This window comes from Hippocampus zosterae, unplaced genomic scaffold (assembly GCF_025434085.1).
Source record: "Hippocampus zosterae strain Florida unplaced genomic scaffold, ASM2543408v3 HiC_scaffold_42, whole genome shotgun sequence".
In the NCBI taxonomy this organism is placed as follows: Eukaryota; Metazoa; Chordata; class Actinopteri; order Syngnathiformes; family Syngnathidae; genus Hippocampus; species Hippocampus zosterae.
In genome coordinates this window covers 813838-837671 of record NW_026262948.1, presented here as the reverse complement: position 1 = coordinate 837671, position 23834 = coordinate 813838, and positions in this window count along the sequence as shown.

The following is a 23834-nucleotide window of genomic DNA, read 5'->3' as shown; positions in this document are numbered from 1 at the left end:
GCACAGACGAGCACGTATCGTAAACAACACACCAACGATGATTTAGATCAAAGAAACACTCACACATGTATGGGCACACGATCACGCGCGCGCAAACACACACACAAACTCATGAGAGGCACACACATCCGCACACGCTACGCATGTAAACAACATTTGGACACTGATTGAAGATCAAAGACTAACCCACGTGGAAGACTGAAAGATGCACTGCCAATCACCTAGGCTTTGCATCTTTTCACCTCCCCCTGCTCTCACACCACGTGGGCTAGATCCACTCGGGCTGTCATTGGTGGACGTCGTCGGTGTCAGAACAAATCAAGTGCAAGCAAAAGTTAAAACCTCTGAGTAATTCGTCATTTTTATCCGAATACAGTACTTTTTTTGGGGGGGGGGGGGTGCGCACAACACACACACGCACACACACACGCACGCAACCACACAAACACACACAAACACACGCACACACCTACACACTCTCACACACGCACGCACACATACACTAGCACGCATCGGAAACAACACTTTAGACGTTGAAATGTGTGCAGACGTCCTTTGGTTTAGGCATGACACTCAATTTTAGTTTTTATTGATTCAAATGCATTTTCAGACAGAGCAGGGCACTTACTGACTTTGAATGTATCTTCATGGGAATGAGTTGTGTGATCAAATTAATGCTCATTTAGGCTTCAGGAGGTCAACCTAAACTAAATACATGTTGAAATGTGTGCATAAGTCCTTTGATTTAGGCGTGAAACTCATTTTGAGATTTTATTGCTTTAAATGCACTTTCAGGCCTAGTTGAGCACGTTTTGTGACTTTGAATGTACCTTCATAGGAATGAGTTGTATAGACAAAATAATGCTCATTTAGGCTTCAGAATGTCAACCTGAACTAAATACATGTTGAAATGTGTGCATAAGTCCTTTGGTTTAGGCGTGACACTCAATTTGAGTTTTTATTGCTTTAAATGCATTTTCAGGCCGAGTAGAGCACGTTTTGTGACTTTGAATGTACCTTCATAGGAATGAGTTGTGTAGTCAAATTAATGCTCATTTAGGCTTCAGGAGGTCAACCTGAACTAAATACATGTTGAAATGTGTGCATAAGTCCTTTGGTTTAGGCGTGACACTCATTTTCAGTTTTTATTGCTTTAAATGCACTTTCAGTCCGAGTTGAGCCCGTTTTTTTACTTTGAATGTATCTTCATAGGAATAAGTTGTGTAGTCAAATTAATGCTCATTTATTCTTCAGAATGTCAACCTGAACTAAATACATGTTGAAATGTGTGCATAAGTCCTTTGGTTTAGGCGTGACACTCATTTTGAGTTTTTATTGCTTTAAATGCACTTTCAGGCCTATTTGAGCACGTTTTGTGACTTTGAATGTACCTTCATAGGAATGAGTTGTGTAGTCAAATTAATGCTCATTTAGGCTTCAGGAGGTCAACCTGAACTAAATACATGTTGAAATGTGTGCATAAGTCCTTTGGTTTAGGCATGACACTCATTTTCAGTTTTTATTGCTTTAAATGCACTTTCAGTCCGAGTTGAGCCCGTTTTTTTACTTTGAATGTATCTTCATAGGAATAAGTTGTGTAGTCAAATTAATGCTCATTTAGGCTTCAGAATGTCAACCTGAACTAAATACATGTTGAAATGTGTGCATAAGTCCTTTGGTTTAGGCGTGACACTCATTTTGAGTTTTTATTGCTTTAAATGCACTTTCAGGCCTAGTTGAGCACGTTTTGTGACTTTGAATGTACCTTCATAGGAATGAGTTGTGTAGTCAAATTAATGCTCATTTAGGCTTCAGAATGTCAACCTGAACTAAATACATGTTGAAATGTGTGCATAAGGCCTTTGGTTTAGGCGTGGCACTCATTTTGAGTTTTTATTGCTTTAAATGCATTTTCAGGCCGAGTAGAGCACGTTTTATTACTTTGAATGTATCTTCATAGGAATAAGTTGTGTAGTCAAATTAATGCTCATTTAGGCTTCAGGACGTCATCCTGAACTAAATACATGTTGAAATGTGTGCATAAGTCCTTTGGTTTAGGCGTGACACTCATTTTCAGTTTTTATTGCTTTAAATGCACTTTCAGTCCGAGTTGAGCCCGTTTTTTTTACTTTGAATGTATCTTCATAGGAATAAGTTGTGTAGTCAAATTAATGGTGATTTAGGCTTCAGGAGGTCAACCTGAACTAAATACATGTTGAAATGTGTGCATAAGTCCTTTGGTTTAGGCGTGACACTAATTTTCAGTTTTTATTGCTTTAAATGCACTTTCAGTCCGAGTTGAGTCCGTTTTTTTACTTTGAATGTATCTTCATAGGAATAAGTTGTGTAGTCAAATTAATGCTCATTTAGGCTTCAGAATGTCAACCTGAACTAAATACATGTTGAAATGTGTGCATAAGTCCTTTGGTTTAGGCGTGACACTCATTTTCAGTTTGTATTGCTTTAAATGCACTTTCAGGCCTAGTTGAGCACGTTTTGTGACTTTGAATGTACCTTCATAGGAATGAGTTGTGTAGTCGAATTAATGCTCATTTAGGCTTCAGGAGGTCAACCTGAACTAAATACATGTTGAAATGTGTGCATAAGTCCTTTGGTTTAGGCGTGACACTCATTTTCAGTTTTTATTGCTTTAAATGTACTTTCAGTCCGAGTTGAGCCCGTTTTTTTCCTTTGAATGTTCCTTCATAGGAATGAGTTGTGTAGTCAAATTAATGCTCATTTAGGCTTCAGGAGGTCAACCCGAACTAAATACATGTTGAAATGTGTGCATAAGGCCTTTGGTTTAGGCGTGACACTCATTTTGAGTTTTTATTGCTTTAAATGCATTTTCAGGCCGAGTAGAGCACGTTTTTTTACTTTGAATGTATCTTCATAGGAATAAGTTGTGTAGTCAAATTAATGCTCATTTAGGCTTCAGGAGGTCAACCTGAACTAAATACATGTTGAAATGTGTGCATAAGTCCTTTGGTTTAGGCGTGACACTCATTTTCAGTTTTTATTGCTTTAAATGCACTTTCAGTCCAAGTTGAGCCCGTTTTTTTACTTTGAATGTATCTTCATAGGAATAAGTTGTGTAGTCAAATTAATGCTCATTTAGGCTTCAGAATGTCAACCTGAACTAAATACATGTTGAAATGTGTGCATAAGTCCTTTGGTTTAGGCGTGACACTCATTTTGAGTTTTTATTGCTTTAAATGCACTTTCAGGCCTAGTTGAGCACGTTTTGTGACTTTGAATGTACCTTCATAGGAATGAGTTGTGTAGTCAAATTAATGCTCATTTAGGCTTCAGGAGGTCAACCTAAACTAAATACATGTTGAAATGTGTGCATAAGTCCTTTGATTTAGGCGTGAAACTCATTTTGAGATTTTATTGCTTTAAATGCACTTTCAGGCCTAGTTGAGCACGTTTTGTGACTTTGAATGTACCTTCATAGGAATGAGTTGTATAGACAAAATAATGCTCATTTAGGCTTCAGAATGTCAACCTGAATTAAATACATGTTGAAATGTGTGCATAAGTCCTTTGGTTTAGGCGTGACACTCAATTTGAGTTTTTATTGCTTTAATGCATTTTCAGGCCGAGTAGAGCACATTTTTTTACTTTAAATGTAGGTTTAGGTGTGACACTCATTTTGATTTTTTCTTGCTTTAAATGCATTTTCAGGCCGAGTAGAGCACGTTTTGTGACTTTGAATGTACCTTCATAGGAATGAGTTGTGTAGTCAAATTAATGCTCATTTAGGCTTCAGGACGTCAACCTGAACTAAATACATGTTGAAATGTGTGCATAAGTCCTTTGGTTTAGGCGTGACACTCATTTTCAGTTTTTATTGCTTTAAATGCACTTTCAGTCCGAGTTGAGCCCGTTTTTTTACTTTGAATGTATCTTCATAGGAATAAGTTGTGTAGTCAAATTAATGCTCATTTAGGCTTCAGGACGTCAACCTGAACTAAATACATGTTGAAATGTGTGCATAAGTCCTTTGGTTTAGGCGTGACACTCATTTTGAGTTTTTATTGCTTTAAATGCACTTTCAGTCCGAGTTGAGCCCGTTTTTTTACTTTGAATGTTCCTTCATAGGAATGAGTTGTGTAGTCAAATTAATGCTCATTTAGGCTTCAGAATGTCAACCTGAACTAAATACATGTTGAAATGTGTGCATAAGTCCTTTGGTTTAGGCGTGACACTCATTTTCAGTTTTTATTGCTTTAAATGCACTTTCAGTCCGAGTTGAGCCCGTTTTTTTACTTTGAATGTATCTTCATAGGAATAAGTTGTGTAGTCAAATTAATGCTCATTTAGGCTTCAGAATGTCAACCTGAACTAAATACATGTTGAAATGTGTGCATAAGTCCTTTGGTTTAGGCGTGACACTCATTTTGAGTTTTTATTGCTTTAAATGCACTTTCAGGCCTAGTTGAGCACGTTTTGTGACTTTGAATATATCTTCATAGGAATGAGTTGTATAGACAAAATAATGGTGATTTAGGCTTCAGGAGGTCAACCTGAACTAAATACATGTTGAAATGTGTGCATAAGTCCTTTGGTTTAGGCGTGAAACTCATTTTGAGTTTTTATTGCTTTAAATGCACTTTCAGGCCTAGTTGAGCACGTTTTGTGACTTTGAATGTACCTTCATAGGAATGAGTTGTGTAGTCAAATTAATGCTCATTTAGGCTTCAGGAGGTCAACCTGAACTAAATACATGTTGAAATGTGTGCATAAGTCCTTTGATTTAGGCGTGACACTCATTTTCAGTTTTTATTGCTTTAAATGCACTTTCAATCCGAGTTGAGCCCGTTTTTTTACTTTGAATGTATCTTCATAGGAATAAGTTGTGTAGTCAAATTAATGCTCATTTAGGCTTCAGGACGTCAACCTGAACTAAATACATGTTGAAATGTGTGCATAAGTCCTTTGGTTTAGGCGTGACACTCATTTTCAGTTTTTATTGCTTTAAATGCACTTTCAGTCCGAGTTGAGCCCGTTTTTTTACTTTGAATGTATCTTCATAGGAATAAGTTGTGTAGTCAAATTAATGGTGATTTAGGCTTCAGGAGGTCAACCTGAACTAAATACATGTTGAAATGTGTGCATAAGTCCTTTGGTTTAGGCGTGACACTCATTTTCAGTTTTTATTGCTTTAAATGCACTTTCAGTCCGAGTTGAGCCCGTTTTTTTACTTTGAATGTATCTTCATAGGAATAAGTTGTGTAGTCAAATTAATGCTCATTTAGGCTTCAGAATGTCAACCTGAACTAAATACATGTTGAAATGTGTGCATAAGTCCTTTGGTTTAGGCGTGACACTCATTTTGAGTTTTTATTGCTTTAAATGCACTTTCAGGCCTAGTTGAGCACGTTTTGTGACTTTGAATATATCTTCATAGGAATGAGTTGTATAGACAAAATAATGGTGATTTAGGCTTCAGGAGGTCAACCTGAACTAAATACATGTTGAAATGTGTGCATAAGTCCTTTGGTTTAGGCGTGACACTCATTTTCAGTTTTTATTGCTTTAAATGTACTTTCAGTCCGAGTTGAGCCCGTTTTTTTCCTTTGAATGTTCCTTCATAGGAATGAGTTGTGTAGTCAAATTAATGCTCATTTAGGCTTCAGGAGGTCAACCCGAACTAAATACATGTTGAAATGTGTGCATAAGGCCTTTGGTTTAGGCGTGACACTCATTTTGAGTTTTTATTGCTTTAAATGCATTTTCAGGCCGAGTAGAGCACGTTTTTTTACTTTGAATGTATCTTCATAGGAATAAGTTGTGTAGTCAAATTAATGCTCATTTAGGCTTCAGGACGTCAACCTGAACTAAATACATGTTGAAATGTGTGCATAAGTCCTTTGGTTTAGGCGTGACACTCATTTTCAGTTTTTATTGCTCTAAATGCACTTTCAGTCCGAGTTGAGCCCGTTTTTTTACTTTGAATGTATCTTCATAGGAATAAGTTGTGTAGTCAAATTAATGGTGATTTAGGCTTCAGGAGGTCAACCTGAACTAAATACATGTTGAAATGTGTGCATAAGTCCTTTGGTTTAGGCGTGACACTCATTTTCAGTTTTTATTGCTTTAAATGCACTTTCAGTCCGAGTTGAGCCCGTTTTTTTACTTTGAATGTTCCTTCATAGGAATGAGTTGTGTGATCAAATTAATGATCATTTAGGCTTCAGAATGTCAACCTGAACTAAATACATGTTGAAATGTGTGCATAAGTCCTTTGGTTTAGGCGTGACACTCATTTTCAGTTTTTATTGCTTTAAATGCACTTTCAGTCAGAGTTGAGCCCGTTTTTTTACTTTGAATGTTCCTTCATAGGAATGAGTTGTGTGATCAAATTAATGCTCATTTAGGCTTCAGAATGTCAACCTGAACTAAATACATGTTGAAATGTGTGCATAAGTCCTTTGGTTTAGGCGTGACACTCATTTTGAGTTTTTATTGCTTTAAATGCACTTTCAGGCCTAGTTGAGCACGTTTTGTGACTTTGAATGTACCTTCATAGGAATGAGTTGTGTAGTCAAATTAATGCTCATTTAGGCTTCAGGACGTCAACCTGAACTAAATACATGTTGAAATGTGTGCATAAGTCCTTTGGTTTAGGCGTGACACTCATTTTGATTTTTTCTTGCTTTAAATGCACTTTCAGGCCTAGTTGAGCACGTTTTGTGACTTTGAATGTACCTTCATAGGAATGAGTTGTGTAGTCAAATTAATGCTCATTTAGGCTTCAGGACGTCAACCTGAACTAAATACATGTTGAAATGTGTGCATAAGTCCTTTGGTTTAGGCGTGACACTCATTTTCAGTTTTTATTGCTTTAAATGCACTTTCAGTCCGAGTTGAGCCCGTTTTTTTACTTTGAATGTATCTTCATAGGAATAAGTTGTGTAGTCAAATTAATGCTCATTTAGGCTTCAGAATGTCAACCTGAACTAAATACATGTTGAAATGTGTGCATAAGTCCTTTGGTTTAGGCGTGACACTCATTTTGAGTTTTTATTGCTTTAAATGCACTTTCAGGCCTAGTTGAGCACATTTTGTGACTTTGAATATATCTTCATAGGAATGAGTTGTATAGACAAAATAATGGTGATTTAGGCTTCAGGAGGTCAACCTGAACTAAATACATGTTGAAATGTGTGCATAAGTCCTTTGGTTTAGGCGTGACACTCATTTTGAGTTTTTATTGCTTTAAATGCACTTTCAGGCCTAGTTGAGCACGTTTTGTGACTTTGAATGTACCTTCATAGGAATGAGTTGTGTAGTCAAATTAATGCTCATTTAGGCTTCAGGAGGTCAACCTGAACTAAATACATGTTGAAATGTGTGCATAAGTCCTTTGGTTTAGGCGTGACACTCATTTTCAGTTTTTATTGCTTTAAATGCACTTTCAGTCCGAGTTGAGCCCGTTTTTTTACTTTGAATGTATCTTCATAGGAATAAGTTGTGTAGTCAAATTAATGCTCATTTAGGCTTCAGAATGTCAACCTGAACTAAATACATGTTGAAATGTGTGCATAAGTCCTTTGGTTTAGGCGTGACACTCATTTTCAGTTTTTATTGCTTTAAATGCACTTTCAGTCCGAGTTGAGCCCGTTTTTTTACTTTGAATGTTCCTTCATAGGAATGAGTTGTGTGATCAAATTAATGATCATTTAGGCTTCAGAATGTCAACCTGAACTAAATACATGTTGAAATGTGTGCATAAGTCCTTTGGTTTAGGCGTGACACTCATTTTCAGTTTTTATTGCTTTAAATGCACTTTCAGTCAGAGTTGAGCCCGTTTTTTTACTTTGAATGTTCCTTCATAGGAATGAGTTGTGTGATCAAATTAATGCTCATTTAGGCTTCAGAATGTCAACCTGAACTAAATACATGTTGAAATGTGTGCATAAGTCCTTTGGTTTAGGCGTGACACTCATTTTGAGTTTTTATTGCTTTAAATGCACTTTCAGGCCTAGTTGAGCACGTTTTGTGACTTTGAATGTACCTTCATAGGAATGAGTTGTGTAGTCAAATTAATGCTCATTTAGGCTTCAGGACGTCAACCTGAACTAAATACATGTTGAAATGTGTGCATAAGTCCTTTGGTTTAGGCGTGACACTCATTTTGATTTTTTCTTGCTTTAAATGCACTTTCAGGCCTAGTTGAGCACGTTTTGTGACTTTGAATGTACCTTCATAGGAATGAGTTGTGTAGTCAAATTAATGCTCATTTAGGCTTCAGGACGTCAACCTGAACTAAATACATGTTGAAATGTGTGCATAAGTCCTTTGGTTTAGGCGTGACACTCATTTTCAGTTTTTATTGCTTTAAATGCACTTTCAGTCCGAGTTGAGCCCGTTTTTTTACTTTGAATGTATCTTCATAGGAATAAGTTGTGTAGTCAAATTAATGGTGATTTAGGCTTCAGGAGGTCAACCTGAACTAAATACATGTTGAAATGTGTGCATAAGTCCTTTGGTTTAGGCGTGACACTCATTTTCAGTTTTTATTGCTTTAAATGCACTTTCAGTCCGAGTTGAGCCCGTTTTTTTACTTTGAATGTATCTTCATAGGAATAAGTTGTGTAGTCAAATTAATGCTCATTTAGGCTTCAGAATGTCAACCTGAACTAAATACATGTTGAAATGTGTGCATAAGTCCTTTGGTTTAGGCGTGACACTCATTTTGAGTTTTTATTGCTTTAAATGCACTTTCAGGCCTAGTTGAGCACGTTTTGTGACTTTGAATGTACCTTCATAGGAATGAGTTGTGTAGTCGAATTAATGCTCATTTAGGCTTCAGGAGGTCAACCTGAACTAAATACATGTTGAAATGTGTGCATAAGTCCTTTGGTTTAGGCGTGACACTCATTTTCAGTTTTTATTGCTTTAAATGTACTTTCAGTCCGAGTTGAGCCCGTTTTTTTCCTTTGAATGTTCCTTCATAGGAATGAGTTGTGTAGTCAAATTAATGCTCATTTAGGCTTCAGGAGGTCAACCCGAACTAAATACATGTTGAAATGTGTGCATAAGGCCTTTGGTTTAGGCGTGACACTCATTTTGAGTTTTTATTGCTTTAAATGCATTTTCAGGCCGAGTAGAGCACGTTTTTTTACTTTGAATGTACCTTCATAGGAATGAGTTGTGTAGTCAAATTAATGCTCATTTAGGATTCAGGAGGTCAACCTGAACTAAATACATGTTGAAATGTGTGCATAAGTCCTTTGGTTTAGGCGTGACACTCATTTTCAGTTTTTATTGCTTTAAATGCACTTTCAGTCCGAGTTGAGCCCGTTTTTTTACTTTGAATGTATCTTCATAGGAATAAGTTGTGTAGTCAAATTAATGCTCATTTAGGCTTCAGAATGTCAACCTGAACTAAATACATGTTGAAATGTGTGCATAAGTCCTTTGGTTTAGGCGTGACACTCATTTTCAGTTTTTATTGCTTTAAATGTACTTTCAGTCCGAGTTGAGCCCGTTTTATTCCTTTGAATGTTCCTTCATAGGAATGAGTTGTGTGATCAAATTAATGCTCATTTAGGCTTCAGGACGTCAACCTGAACTAAATACATGTTGAAATGTGTGCATAAGTCCTTTGGTTTAGGCGTGACACTCATTTTCAGTTTTTATTGCTTTAAATGCACTTTCAGTCCGAGTTGAGCCCGTTTTTTTACTTTGAATGTTCCTTCATAGGAATGAGTTGTGTGATCAAATTAATGCTCATTTAGGCTTCAGAATGTCAACCTGAACTAAATACATGTTGAAATGTGTGCATAAGTCCTTTGGTTTAGGCGTGACACTCATTTTCAGTTTTTATTGCTTTAAATGCACTTTCAGGCCTAGTTGAGCACGTTTTGTGACTTTGAATGTTCCTTCATAGGAATGAGTTGTGTGGTCAAATTAACGCTCATTTGGGCTTCAGGAGGTCAACCTGAACTAAATAAATGTTGAAATGTGTGCATAAGTCATTTGGTCTAGGCGTGACACTCATTATGAACCATTGATGAAAATAAGTTTTATTTTTAAAAAAGCCAAAAAATGTGAAAGGGACGAAATTACAAATGTCCTGTGTGTTTCACATAGAGTACATACAGGCCAGCGATCCCGCTCCCTCTCTTTCTCTGTGACACACACGCTTCCGAGCGCGCCAGCACGCAGCAAGCACACACACAAAAGCACGCACACACCTCACACAAACGTACGCACAGACGAGCACGTATCGTAAACAACACACCAACGATGATTTAGATCAAAGAAACACTCACACATGTATGGGCACACGATCACGCGCGCGCAAACACACACACAAACTCATGAGAGGCACACACATCCGCACACGCTACGCATGTAAACAACATTTGGACACTGATTGAAGATCAAAGACTAACCCACGTGGAAGACTGAAAGATGCACAGCCAATCACCTAGGCTTTGCATCTTTTCACCTCCCCCTGCTCTCACACCACGTGGGCTAGATCCACTCGGGCTGTCATTGGTGGACGTCGTCGGTGTGAGAACAAATCAAGTGCAAGCAAAAGTTAAAACCTCTGAGTAATTCGTCATTTTTATCCGAATACAGTACTTTTTTTTGGGGGGGGTGCGCACAACACACACACGCGCACACACACACGCACGCACCCACACAAACACACACAAACACACGCACACACCTACATACTCTCACACACGCACGCACACACACACTAGCACGCATCGGAAACAACACTTTAGACGTTGAAATGTGTGCAGACGTCCTTTGGTTTAGGCATGACACTCAATTTTAGTTTTTATTGATTCAAATGCATTTTCAGACAGAGCAGGGCACTTACTGACTTTGAATGTATCTTCATGGGAATGAGTTGTGTGATCAAATTAATGCTCATTTAGGCTTCAGGAGGTCAACCTAAACTAAATACATGTTGAAATGTGTGCATAAGTCCTTTGATTTAGGCGTGAAACTCATTTTGAGATTTTATTGCTTTAAATGCACTTTCAGGCCTAGTTGAGCACGTTTTGTGACTTTGAATGTACCTTCATAGTAATGAGTTGTATAGACAAAATAATGCTCATTTAGGCTTCAGAGTGTCAACCTGAATTAAATACATGTTGAAATGTGTGTATAAGTCCTTTGGTTTAGGCGTGACACTCAATTTGAGTTTTTATTGCTTTAAATGCATTTTCAGGCCGAGTAGAGCACATTTTTTTACTTTAAATGTAGGTTTAGGTGTGACACTCATTTTGATTTTTTCTTGCTTTAAATGCATTTTCAGGCCGAGTAGAGCACGTTTTGTGACTTTGAATGTACCTTCATAGGAATAAGTTGTGTAGTCAAATTAATGCTCATTTAGGCTTCAGAATGTCAACCTGAACTAAATACATGTTGAAATGTGTGCATAAGTCCTTTGGTTTAGGCGTGACACTCATTTTGAGTTTTTATTGCTTTAAATGCACTTTCAGGCCTAGTTGAGCACGTTTTGTGACTTTGAATATATCTTCATAGGAATGAGTTGTATAGACAAAATAATGGTGATTTAGGCTTCAGGGGGTCAACCTGAACTAAATACATGTTGAAATGTGTGCATAAGTCCTTTGGTTTAGGCGTGACACTCATTTTCAGTTTTTATTGCTTTAAATGTACTTTCAGTCCGAGTTGAGCCCGTTTTTTTCCTTTGAATGTTCCTTCATAGGAATGAGTTGTGTAGTCAAATTAATGCTCATTTAGGCTTCAGGAGGTCAACCCGAACTAAATACATGTTGAAATGTGTGCATAAGGCCTTTGGTTTAGGCGTGACACTCATTTTGAGTTTTTATTGCTTTAAATGCACTTTCAGTCCGAGTTGAGCCCGTTTTTTTACTTTGAATGTATCTTCATAAGAATAAGTTGTGTAGTCAAATTAATGCTCATTTAGGCTTCAGAATGTCAACCTGAACTAAATACATGTTGAAATGTGTGCATAAGTCCTTTGGTTTAGGCGTGACACTCATTTTGAGTTTTTATTGCTTTAAATGCACTTTCAGGCCTAGTTGAGCACATTTTGTGACTTTGAATATATCTTCATAGGAATGAGTTGTATAGACAAAATAATGGTGATTTAGGCTTCAGGAGGTCAACCTGAACTAAATACATGTTGAAATGTGTGCATAAGTCCTTTGGTTTAGGCGTGACACTCATTTTGAGTTTTTATTGCTTTAAATGCACTTTCAGGCCTAGTTGAGCACGTTTTGTGACTTTGAATGTACCTTCATAGGAATGAGTTGTGTAGTCAAATTAATGCTCATTTAGGCTTCAGGAGGTCAACTCGAACTAAATACATGTTGAAATGTGTGCATAAGTCCTTTGGTTTAGGCGTGACACTCATTTTCAGTTTTTATTGCTTTAAATGCACTTTCAGTCCGAGTTGAGCCCGTTTTTTTACTTTGAATGTATCTTCATAGGAATAAGTTGTGTAGTCAAATTAATGCTCATTTAGGCTTCAGAATGTCAACCTGAACTAAATACATGTTGAAATGTGTGCATAAGTCCTTTGGTTTAGGCGTGACACTCATTTTCAGTTTTTATTGCTTTAAATGTACTTTCAGTCCGAGTTGAGCCCGTTTTTTTCCTTTGAATGTTCCTTCATAGGAATGAGTTGTGTAGTCAAATTAATGCTCATTTAGGCTTCAGGAGGTCAACCTGAACTAAATACATGTTGAAATGTGTGCATAAGGCCTTTGGTTTAGGCGTGGCACTCATTTTGAGTTTTTATTGCTTTAAATGCATTTTCAGGCCGAGTAGAGCACGTTTTGTGACTTTGAATATATCTTCATAGGAATGAGTTGTATAGACAAAATAATGGTGATTTAGGCTTCAGGAGGTCAACCTGAACTAAATACATGTTGAAATGTGTGCATAAGTCCTTTGGTTTAGGCGTGACACTCATTTTCAGTTTTTATTGCTTTAAATGTACTTTCAGTCCGAGTTGAGCCCGTTTTTTTCCTTTGAATGTTCCTTCATAGGAATGAGTTGTGTAGTCAAATTAATGCTCATTTAGGCTTCAGGAGGTCAACCCGAACTAAATACATGTTGAAATGTGTGTATAAGTCCTTTGGTTTAGGCGTGACACTCAATTTGAGTTTTTATTGCTTTAAATGCATTTTCAGACCGAGTAGAGCACATTTTTTTACTTTAAATGTAGGTTTAGGTGTGACACTCATTTTGATTTTTTCTTGCTTTAAATACATTTTCAGGCCGAGTAGAGCACGTTTTGTGACTTTGAATGTACCTTCATAGGAATGAGTTGTGTAGTCAAATTAATGCTCATTTAGGCTTCAGGAGGTCAACCTGAACTAAATACATGTTGAAATGTGTGCATAAGTCCTTTGGTTTAGGCGTGACACTCATTTTCAGTTTTTATTGCTTTAAATGCACTTTCAGTCCGAGTTGAGCCCGTTTTTTTTACTTTGAATGTATCTTCATAGGAATAAGTTGTGTAGTCAAATTAATGCTCATTTAGGCTTCAGAATGTCAACCTGAACTAAATACATGTTGAAATGTGTGCATAAGTCCTTTGGTTTTGGCGTGACACTCATTTTGAGTTTTTATTGCTTTAAATGTACTTTCAGGCCTAGTTGAGCACGTTTTGTGACTTTGAATATATCTTCATAGGAATGAGTTGTATAGACAAAATAATGGTGATTTAGGCTTCAGGAGGTCAACCTGAACTAAATACATGTTGAAATGTGTGCATAAGTCCTTTGGTTTAGGCGTGACACTCATTTTCAGTTTTTATTGCTTTAAATGTACTTTCAGGCCGAGTAGAGCACGTTTTTTTACTTTGAATGTATCTTCATAGGAATAAGTTGTGTAGTCAAATTAATGCTCATTTAGGCTACAGGACGTCAACCTGAACTAAATACATGTTGAAATGTCTGCGTAAGTCCTTTGGTTTAGGCGTGACACTCATTTTCAGTTTTTATTGCTTTAAATGCACTTTCAGTCCGAGTTGAGCCCGTTTTTTTACTTTGAATGTATCTTCATAGGAATAAGTTGTGTAGTCAAATTAATGGTGATTTAGGCTTCAGGAGGTCAACCTGAACTAAATACATGTTGAAATGTGTGCATAAGTCCTTTGGTTTAGGCGTGACACTCATTTTCAGTTTTTATTGCTTTAAATGCACTTTCAGTCCGAGTTGAGCCCGTTTTTTTACTTTGAATGTTCCTTCATAGGAATGAGTTGTGAGATCAAATTAATGCTCATTTAGGCTTCAGAATGTCAACCTGAACTAAATACATGTTGAAATGTGTGCATAAGTCCTTTGGTTTAGGCGTGACACTCATTTTCAATTTTTATTGCTTTAAATGCACTTTCAGTCCGAGTTGAGCCCGTTTTTTTACTTTGAATGTTCCTTCATAGGAATGAGTTGTGTGATCAAATTAATGCTCATTTAGGCTTCAGAATGTCAACCTGAACTAAATACATGTTGAAATGTAGTGCATAAGTCCTTTGGTTTAGGCGTGACACTCATTTTCAGTTTTTATTGCTTTAAATGCACTTTCAGTCCGAGTTGAGCCCGTTTTTTTACTTTGAATGTTCCTTCATAGGAATGAGGTGTGTGGTCAAATTAATGCTCATTTATGCTTCAGGAGGTCAACCTGAACTAAATACATGTTGAAATGTGTGCATAAGTCCTTTGGTTTAGGCGTGACACTCATTTTCAGTTTTTATTGCTTTAAATGCACTTTCAGTCCGAGTTGAGCCCGTTTTTTTACTTTGAATGTATCTTCATAGGAATAAGTTGAGTAGTCAAATTAATGCTCATTTAGGCTTCAGAATGTCAACCTGAACTAAATACATGTTGAAATGTGTGCATAAGTCCTTTGGTTTAGGCGTGACACTCATTTTGAGTTTTTATTGCTTTAAATGCACTTTCAGGCCTAGTTGAGCACGTTTTGTGACTTTGAATGTACCTTCATAGGAATGAGTTGTGTAGTCAAATTAATGCTCATTTAGGCTTCAGGAGGTCAACCTAAACTAAATACATGTTGAAATGTGTGCATAAGTCCTTTGATTTAGGCGTGAAACTCATTTTGAGATTTTATTGCTTTAAATGCACTTTCAGGCCTAGTTGAGCACGTTTTGTGACTTTGAATGTACCTTCATAGGAATGAGTTGTATAGACAAAATAATGCTCATTTAGGCTTCAGAATGTCAACCTGAATTAAATACATGTTGAAATGTGTGTATAAGTCCTTTGGTTTAGGCGTGACACTCAATTTGAGTTTTTATTGCTTTAAATGCATTTTCAGGCCGAGTAGAGCACATTTTTTTACTTTAAATGTAGGTTTAGGTGTGACACTCATTTTGATTTTTTCTTGCTTTAAATGCATTTTCAGGCCGAGTAGAGCACGTTTTGTGACTTTGAATGTACCTTCATAGGAATGAGTTGTGTAGTCAAATTAATGCTCATTTAGGCTTCAGGACGTCAACCTGAACTAAATACATGTTGAAATGTGTGCATAAGTCCTTTGGTTTAGGCGTGACACTCATTTTCAGTTTTTATTGCTTTAAATGCACTTTCAGTCCGAGTTGAGCCCGTTTTTTTACTTTGAATGTATCTTCATAGGAATAAGTTGTGTAGTCAAATTAATGCTCATTTAGGCTTCAGAATGTCAACCTGAACTAAATACATGTTGAAATGTGTGCATAAGTCCTTTGGTTTAGGCGTGACACTCATTTTGATTTTTTCTTGCTTTAAATGCACTTTCAGGCCTAGTTGAGCACGTTTTGTGACTTTGAATGTACCTTCATAGGAATGAGTTGTGTAGTCAAATTAATGCTCATTTAGGCTTCAGGAGGTCAACCTGAACTAAATACATGTTGAAATGTGTGCATAAGTCCTTTGGTTTAGGCGTGACACTCATTTTCAGTTTTTATTGCTTTAAATGCACTTTCAGTCCGAGTTGAGCCCGTTTTTTTACTTTGAATGTATCTTCATAGGAATAAGTTGTGTAGTCAAATTAATGCTCATTTAGGCTTCAGAATGTCAACCTGAACTAAATACATGTTGAAATGTGTGCATAAGTCCTTTGGTTTAGGCGTGACACTCATTTTGAGTTTTTATTGCTTTAAATGCACTTTCAGGCCTAGTTGAGCACGTTTTGTGACTTTGAATATATCTTCATAGGAATGAGTTGTATAGACAAAATAATGGTGATTTAGGCTTCAGGAGGTCAACCTGAACTAAATACATGTTGAAATGTGTGCATAAGTCCTTTGGTTTAGGCGTGAAACTCATTTTGAGTTTTTATTGCTTTAAATGCACTTTCAGGCCTAGTTGAGCACGTTTTGTGACTTTGAATGTACCTTCATAGGAATGAGTTGTGTAGTCAAATTAATGCTCATTTAGGCTTCAGGAGGTCAACCTGAACTAAATACATGTTGAAATGTGTGCATAAGTCCTTTGATTTAGGCGTGCCACTCATTTTCAGTTTTTATTGCTTTAAATGCACTTTCAATCCGAGTTGAGCCCGTTTTTTTACTTTGAATGTATCTTCATAGGAATAAGTTGTGTAGTCAAATTAATGCTCATTTAGGCTTCAGAATGTCAACCTGAACTAAATACATGTTGAAATGTGTGCATAAGTCCTTTGGTTTAGGCGTGACACTCATTTTCAGTTTTTATTGCTTTAAATGCATTTTCAGGCCGAGTAGAGCACGTTTTTTTACTTTGAATGTATCTTCATAGGAATAAGTTGTGTAGTCAAATTAATGCTCATTTAGGCTTCAGGACGTCAACCTGAACTAAATACATGTTGAAATGTGTGCATAAGTCCTTTGGTTTAGGCGTGACACTCATTTTCAGTTTTTATTGCTTTAAATGCACTTTCAGTCCGAGTTGAGCCCGTTTTTTTACTTTGAATGTATCTTCATAGGAATAAGTTGTGTAGTCAAATTAATGGTGATTTAGGCTTCAGGAGGTCAACCTGAACTAAATACATGTTGAAATGTGTGCATAAGTCCTTTGGTTTAGGCGTGACACTCATTTTGAGTTTTTATTGCTTTAAATGCACTTTCAGGCCTAGTTGAGCACGTTTTGTGACTTTGAATGTTCCTTCATAGGAATGAGTTGTGTGGTCAAATTAACGCTCATTTGGGCTTCAGGAGGTCAACCTGAACTAAATAAATGTTGAAATGTGTGCATAAGTCATTTGGTCTAGGCGTGACACTCATTATGAACCATTGATGAAAATAAGTTTTATTTTTAAAAAAGCCAAAAAATGTGAAAGGGACGAAATTACAAATGTCCTGTGTGTTTCACATAGAGTACATACAGGCCAGCGATCCCGCTCCCTCTCTTTCTCTGTGACACACACGCTTCCGAGCGCGCCAGCACGCAGCAAGCACACACACAAAAGCACGCACACACCTCACACAAACGTACGCACAGACGAGCACGTATCGTAAACAACACACCAACGATGATTTAGATCAAAGAAACACTCACACATGTATGGGCACACGATCACGCGCGCGCAAACACACACACAAACTCATGAGAGGCACACACATCCGCACACGCTACGCATGTAAACAACATTTGGACACTGATTGAAGATCAAAGACTAACCCACGTGGAAGACTGAAAGATGCACAGCCAATCACCTAGGCTTTGCATCTTTTCACCTCCCCCTGCTCTCACACCACGTGGGCTAGATCCACTCGGGCTGTCATTGGTGGACGTCGTCGGTGTGAGAACAAATCAAGTGCAAGCAAAAGTTAAAACCTCTGAGTAATTCGTCATTTTTATCCGAATACAGTACTTTTTTTGGGGGGGGGGGGTGCGCACAACACACACACGCGCACACACACACGCACGCACCCACACAAACACACACAAACACACGCACACACCTACACACTCTCACACACGCACGCACACACACACTAGCACGCATCGGAAACAACACTTTAGACGTTGAAATGTGTGCAGACGTCCTTTGGTTTAGGCATGAGACTCAATTTTAGTTTTTATTGATTCAAATGCATTTTCAGACAGAGCAGGGCACTTACTGACTTTGAATGTATCTTCATGGGAATGAGTTGTGTGATCAAATTAATGCTCATTTAGGCTTCAGGAGGTCAACCAAAACTAAATACATGTTGAAATGTGTGCATAAGTCCTTTGATTTAGGCGTGAAACTCATTTTGAGATTTTATTGCTTTAAATGCACTTTCAGGCCTAGTTGAGCACGTTTTGTGACTTTGAATGTACCTTCATAGTAATGAGTTGTATAGACAAAATAATGCTCATTTAGGCTTCAGAGTGTCAACCTGAATTAAATACATGTTGAAATGTGTGTATAAGTCCTTTGGTTTAGGCGTGACACTCAATTTGAGTTTTTATTGCTTTAAATGCATTTTCAGGCCGAGTAGAGCACATTTTTTTACTTTAAATGTAGGTTTAGGTGTGACACTCATTTTGATTTTTTCTTGCTTTAAATGCATTTTCAGGCCGAGTAGAGCACGTTTTGTGACTTTGAATGTACCTTCATAGGAATAAGTTGTGTAGTCAAATTAATGCTCATTTAGGCTTCAGAATGTCAACCTGAACTAAATACATGTTGAAATGTGTGCACAAGTCCTTTGGTTTAGGCGTGACACTCATTTTGAGTTTTTATTGCTTTAAATGCACTTTCAGGCCTAGTTGAGCACGTTTTGTGACTTTGAATATATCTTCATAGGAATGAGTTGTATAGACAAAATAATGGTGATTTAGGCTTCAGGGGGTCAACCTGAACTAAATACATGTTGAAATGTGTGCATAAGTCCTTTGGTTTAGGCGTGACACTCATTTTCAGTTTTTATTGCTTTAAATGTACTTTCAGTCCGAGTTGAGCCCGTTTTTTTCCTTTGAATGTTCCTTCATAGGAATGAGTTGTGTAGTCAAATTAATGCTCATTTAGGCTTCAGGAGGTCAACCCGAACTAAATACATGTTGAAATGTGTGCATAAGGCCTTTGGTTTAGGCGTGACACTCATTTTGAGTTTTTATTGCTTTAAATGCACTTTCAGTCCGAGTTGAGCCCGTTTTTTTACTTTGAATGTATCTTCATAAGAATAAGTTGTGTAGTCAAATTAATGCTCATTTAGGCTTCAGAATGTCAACCTGAACTAAATACATGTTGAAATGTGTGCATAAGTCCTTTGGTTTAGGCGTGACACTCATTTTGAGTTTTTATTGCTTTAAATGCACTTTCAGGCCTAGTTGAGCACATTTTGTGACTTTGAATATATCTTCATAGGAATGAGTTGTATAGACAAAATAATGGTGATTTAGGCTTCAGGAGGTCAACCTGACCTAAATACATGTTGAAATGTGTGCATAAGTCCTTTGGTTTAGGCGTGACACTCATTTTGAGTTTTTATTGCTTTAAATGCACTTTCAGGCCTAGTTGAGCACGTTTTGTGACTTTGAATGTACCTTCATAGGAATGAGTTGTGTAGTCAAATTAATGCTCATTTAGGCTTCAGAATGTCAACCTGAACTAAATACATGTTGAAATGTGTGCATAAGTCCTTTGGTTTAGGCGTGACACTCATTTTCAGTTTTTATTGCTTTAAATGTACTTTCAGTCCGAGTTGAGCCCGTTTTTTTCCTTTGAATGTTCCTTCATAGGAATGAGTTGTGTAGTCAAATTAATGCTCATTTAGGCTTCAGGAGGTCAACCTGAACTAAATACATGTTGAAATGTGTGCATAAGGCCTTTGGTTTAGGCGTGGCACTCATTTTGAGTTTTTATTGCTTTAAATGCATTTTCAGGCCGAGTAGAGCACGTTTTGTGACTTTGAATATATCTTCATAGGAATGAGTTGTATAGACAAAATAATGGTGATTTAGGCTTCAGGAGGTCAACCTGAACTAAATACATGTTGAAATGTGTGCATAAGTCCTTTGGTTTAGGCGTGACACTCATTTTCAGTTTTTATTGCTTTAAATGTACTTTCAGTCCGAGTTGAGCCCGTTTTTTTCCTTTGAATGTTCCTTCATAGGAATGAGTTGTGTAGTCAAATTAATGCTCATTTAGGCTTCAGGAGGTCAACCCGAACTAAATACATGTTGAAATGTGTGTATAAGTCCTTTGGTTTAGGCGTGACACTCAATTTGAGTTTTTATTGCTTTAAATGCATTTTCAGGCCGAGTAGAGCACATTTTTTTACTTTAAATGTAGGTTTAGGTGTGACACTCATTTTGATTTTTTCTTGCTTTAAATGCATTTTCAGGCCGAGTAGAGCACGTTTTGTGACTTTGAATGTACCTTCATAGGAATGAGTTGTGTAGTCAAATTAATGCTCATTTAGGCTTCAGGACGTCAACCTGAACTAAATACATGTTGAAATGTGTGCATAAGTCCTTTGGTTTAGGCGTGACACTCATTTTCAGTTTTTATTGCTTTAAATGCACTTTCAGTCCGAGTTGAGCCCGTTTTTTTACTTTGAATGTATCTTCATAGGAATAAGTTGTGTAGTCAAATTAATGCTCATTTAGGCTTCAGAATGTCAACCTGAACTAAATACATGTTGAAATGTGTGCATAAGTCCTTTGGTTTAGGCGTGACACTCATTTTGATTTTTTCTTGCTTTAAATGCACTTTCAGGCCTAGTTGAGCACGTTTTGTGACTTTGAATGTACCTTCATAGGAATGAGTTGTGTAGTCAAATTAATGCTCATTTAGGCTTCAGGAGGTCAACCTGAACTAAATACATGTTGAAATGTGTGCATAAGTCCTTTGGTTTAGGCGTGACACTCATTTTCAGTTTTTATTGCTTTAAATGCACTTTCAGTCCGAGTTGAGCCCGTTTTTTTACTTTGAATGTATCTTCATAGGAATAAGTTGTGTAGTCAAATTAATGCTCATTTAGGCTTCAGAATGTCAACCTGAACTAAATACATGTTGAAATGTGTGCATAAGTCCTTTGGTTTAGGCGTGACACTCATTTTGAGTTTTTATTGCTTTAAATGCACTTTCAGGCCTAGTTGAGCACGTTTTGTGACTTTGAATATATCTTCATAGGAATGAGTTGTATAGACAAAATAATGGTGATTTAGGCTTCAGGAGGTCAACCTGAACTAAATACATGTTGAAATGTGTGCATAAGTCCTTTGGTTTAGGCGTGACACTCATTTTCAGTTTTTATTGCTTTAAATGTACTTTCAGTCCGAGTTGAGCCCGTTTTTTTCCTTTGAATGTTCCTTCATAGGAATGAGTTGTGTAGTCAAATTAATGCTCATTTAGGCTTCAGGAGGTCAACCCGAACTAAATACATGTTGAAATGTGTGCATAAGGCCTTTGGTTTAGGCGTGACACTCATTTTGAGTTTTTATTGCTTTAAATGCATTTTCAGGCCGAGTAGAGCACGTTTTTTTACTTTGAATGTATCTTCATAGGAATAAGTTGTGTAATCAAATTAATGCTCATTTAGGCTTCAGGACGTCAACCTGAACTAAATACATGTTGAAATGTGTGCATAAGTCCTTTGGTTTAGGCGTGACACTCATTTTCAGTTTTTATTGCTCTAAATGCACTTTCAGTCCGAGTTGAGCCCGTTTTTTTACTTTGAATGTATCTTCATAGGAATAAGTTGTGTAGTCAAATTAATGGTGATTTAGGCTTCAGGAGGTCAACCTGAACTAAATACATGTTGAAATGTGTGCATAAGTCCTTTGGTTTAGGCGTGACACTCATTTTCAGTTTTTATTGCTTTAAATGCACTTTCAGTCCGAGTTGAGCCCGTTTTTTTACTTTGAATGTTCCTTCATAGGAATGAGTTGTGTGATCAAATTAATGATCATTTAGGCTTCAGAATGTCAACCTGAACTAAATACATGTTGAAATGTGTGCATAAGTCCTTTGGTTTAGGCGTGACACTCATTTTCAGTTTTTATTGCTTTAAATGCACTTTCAGTCAGAGTTGAGCCCGTTTTTTTACTTTGAATGTTCCTTCATAGGAATGAGTTGTGTGATCAAATTAATGCTCATTTAGGCTTCAGAATGTCAACCTGAACTAAATACATGTTGAAATGTGTGCATAAGTCCTTTGGTTTAGGCGTGACACTCATTTTGAGTTTTTATTGCTTTAAATGCACTTTCAGGCCTAGTTGAGCACGTTTTGTGACTTTGAATGTACCTTCATAGGAATGAGTTGTGTAGTCAAATTAATGCTCATTTAGGCTTCAGGAGGTCAACCTGAACTAAATACATGTTGAAATGTGTGCATAAGTCCTTTGGTTTAGGCGTGACACTCATTTTCAGTTTTTATTGCTTTAAAATGCACTTTCAGTCCGAGTTGAGCCCGTTTTTTTACTTTGAATGTATCTTCATAGGAATAAGTTGTGTAGTCAAATTAATGCTCATTTAGGCTTCAGAATGTCAACCTGAACTAAATACATGTTGAAATGTGTGCATAAGTCCTTTGGTTTAGGCGTGACACTCATTTTGAGTTTTTATTGCTTTAAATGCACTTTCAGGCCTAGTTGAGCACGTTTTGTGACTTTGAATATATCTTCATAGGAATGAGTTGTGTAGTCAAATTAATGCTCATTTAGGCTTCAGGAGGTCAACCTGAACTAAATACATGTTGAAATGTGTGCATAAGTCCTTTGGTTTAGGCGTGACACTCATTTTCAGTTTTTATTGCTTTAAATGCACTTTCAGTCCGAGTTGAGCCCGTTTTTTTACTTTGAATGTATCTTCATAGGAATAAGTTGTGTAGTCAAATTAATGCTCATTTAGGCTTCAGAATGTCAACCTGAACTAAATACATGTTGAAATTTGTGCATAAGTCCTTTGGTTTAGGCGTGACACTCATTTTCAGTTTTTATTGCTTTAAATGCACTTTCAGGCCTAGTTGAGCACGTTTTGTGACTTTGAATGTACCTTCATAGGAATGAGTTGTGTAGTCAAATTAATGCTCATTTAGGCTTCAGGAGGTCAACCTGAACTAAATACATGTTGAAATGTGTGCATAAGTCCTTTGGTTTAGGCGTGACACTCATTTTCAGTTTTTATTGCTTTAAATGTACTTTCAGTCCGAGTTGAGCCCGTTTTTTTCCTTTGAATGTTCCTTCATAGGAATGAGTTGTGTAGTCAAATTAATGCTCATTTAGGCTTCAGGAGGTCAACCTGAACTAAATACATGTTGAAATGTGTGCATAAGGCCTTTGGTTTAGGTGTGACACTCATTTTGAGTTTTTATTGCTTTAAATGCATTTTCAGGCCGAGTAGAGCACGTTTTTTTACTTTGAATGTATCTTCATAGGAATAAGTTGTGTAGTCAAATTAATGCTCATTTAGGCTTCAGGACGTCAACCTGAACTAAATACATGTTGAAATGTGTGCATAAGTCCTTTGGTTTAGGCGTGACACTCATTTTCAGTTTTTATTGCTTTAAATGCACTTTCAGTCCGAGTTGAGCCCGTTTTTTTACTTTGAATGTTCCTTCATAGGAATGAGTTGTGTGATCAAATTAATGCTCATTTAGGCTTCAGAATGTCAACCTGAACTAAATACATGTTGAAATGTGTGCATAAGTCCTTTGGTTTAGGCGTGACACTCATTTTCAGTTTTTATTGCTTTAAATGCACTTTCAGTCCGAGTTGAGCCCGTTTTTTTACTTTGAATGTTCCTTCATAGGAATGAGTTGTGTGGTCAAATTAACGCTCATTTAGGCTTCAGGAGGTCAACCTGAACTAAATACATGTTGAAATGTGTGCATAAGTCCTTTGATTTAGGCGTGAAACTCATTTTGAGATTTTATTGCTTTAAATGCACTTTCA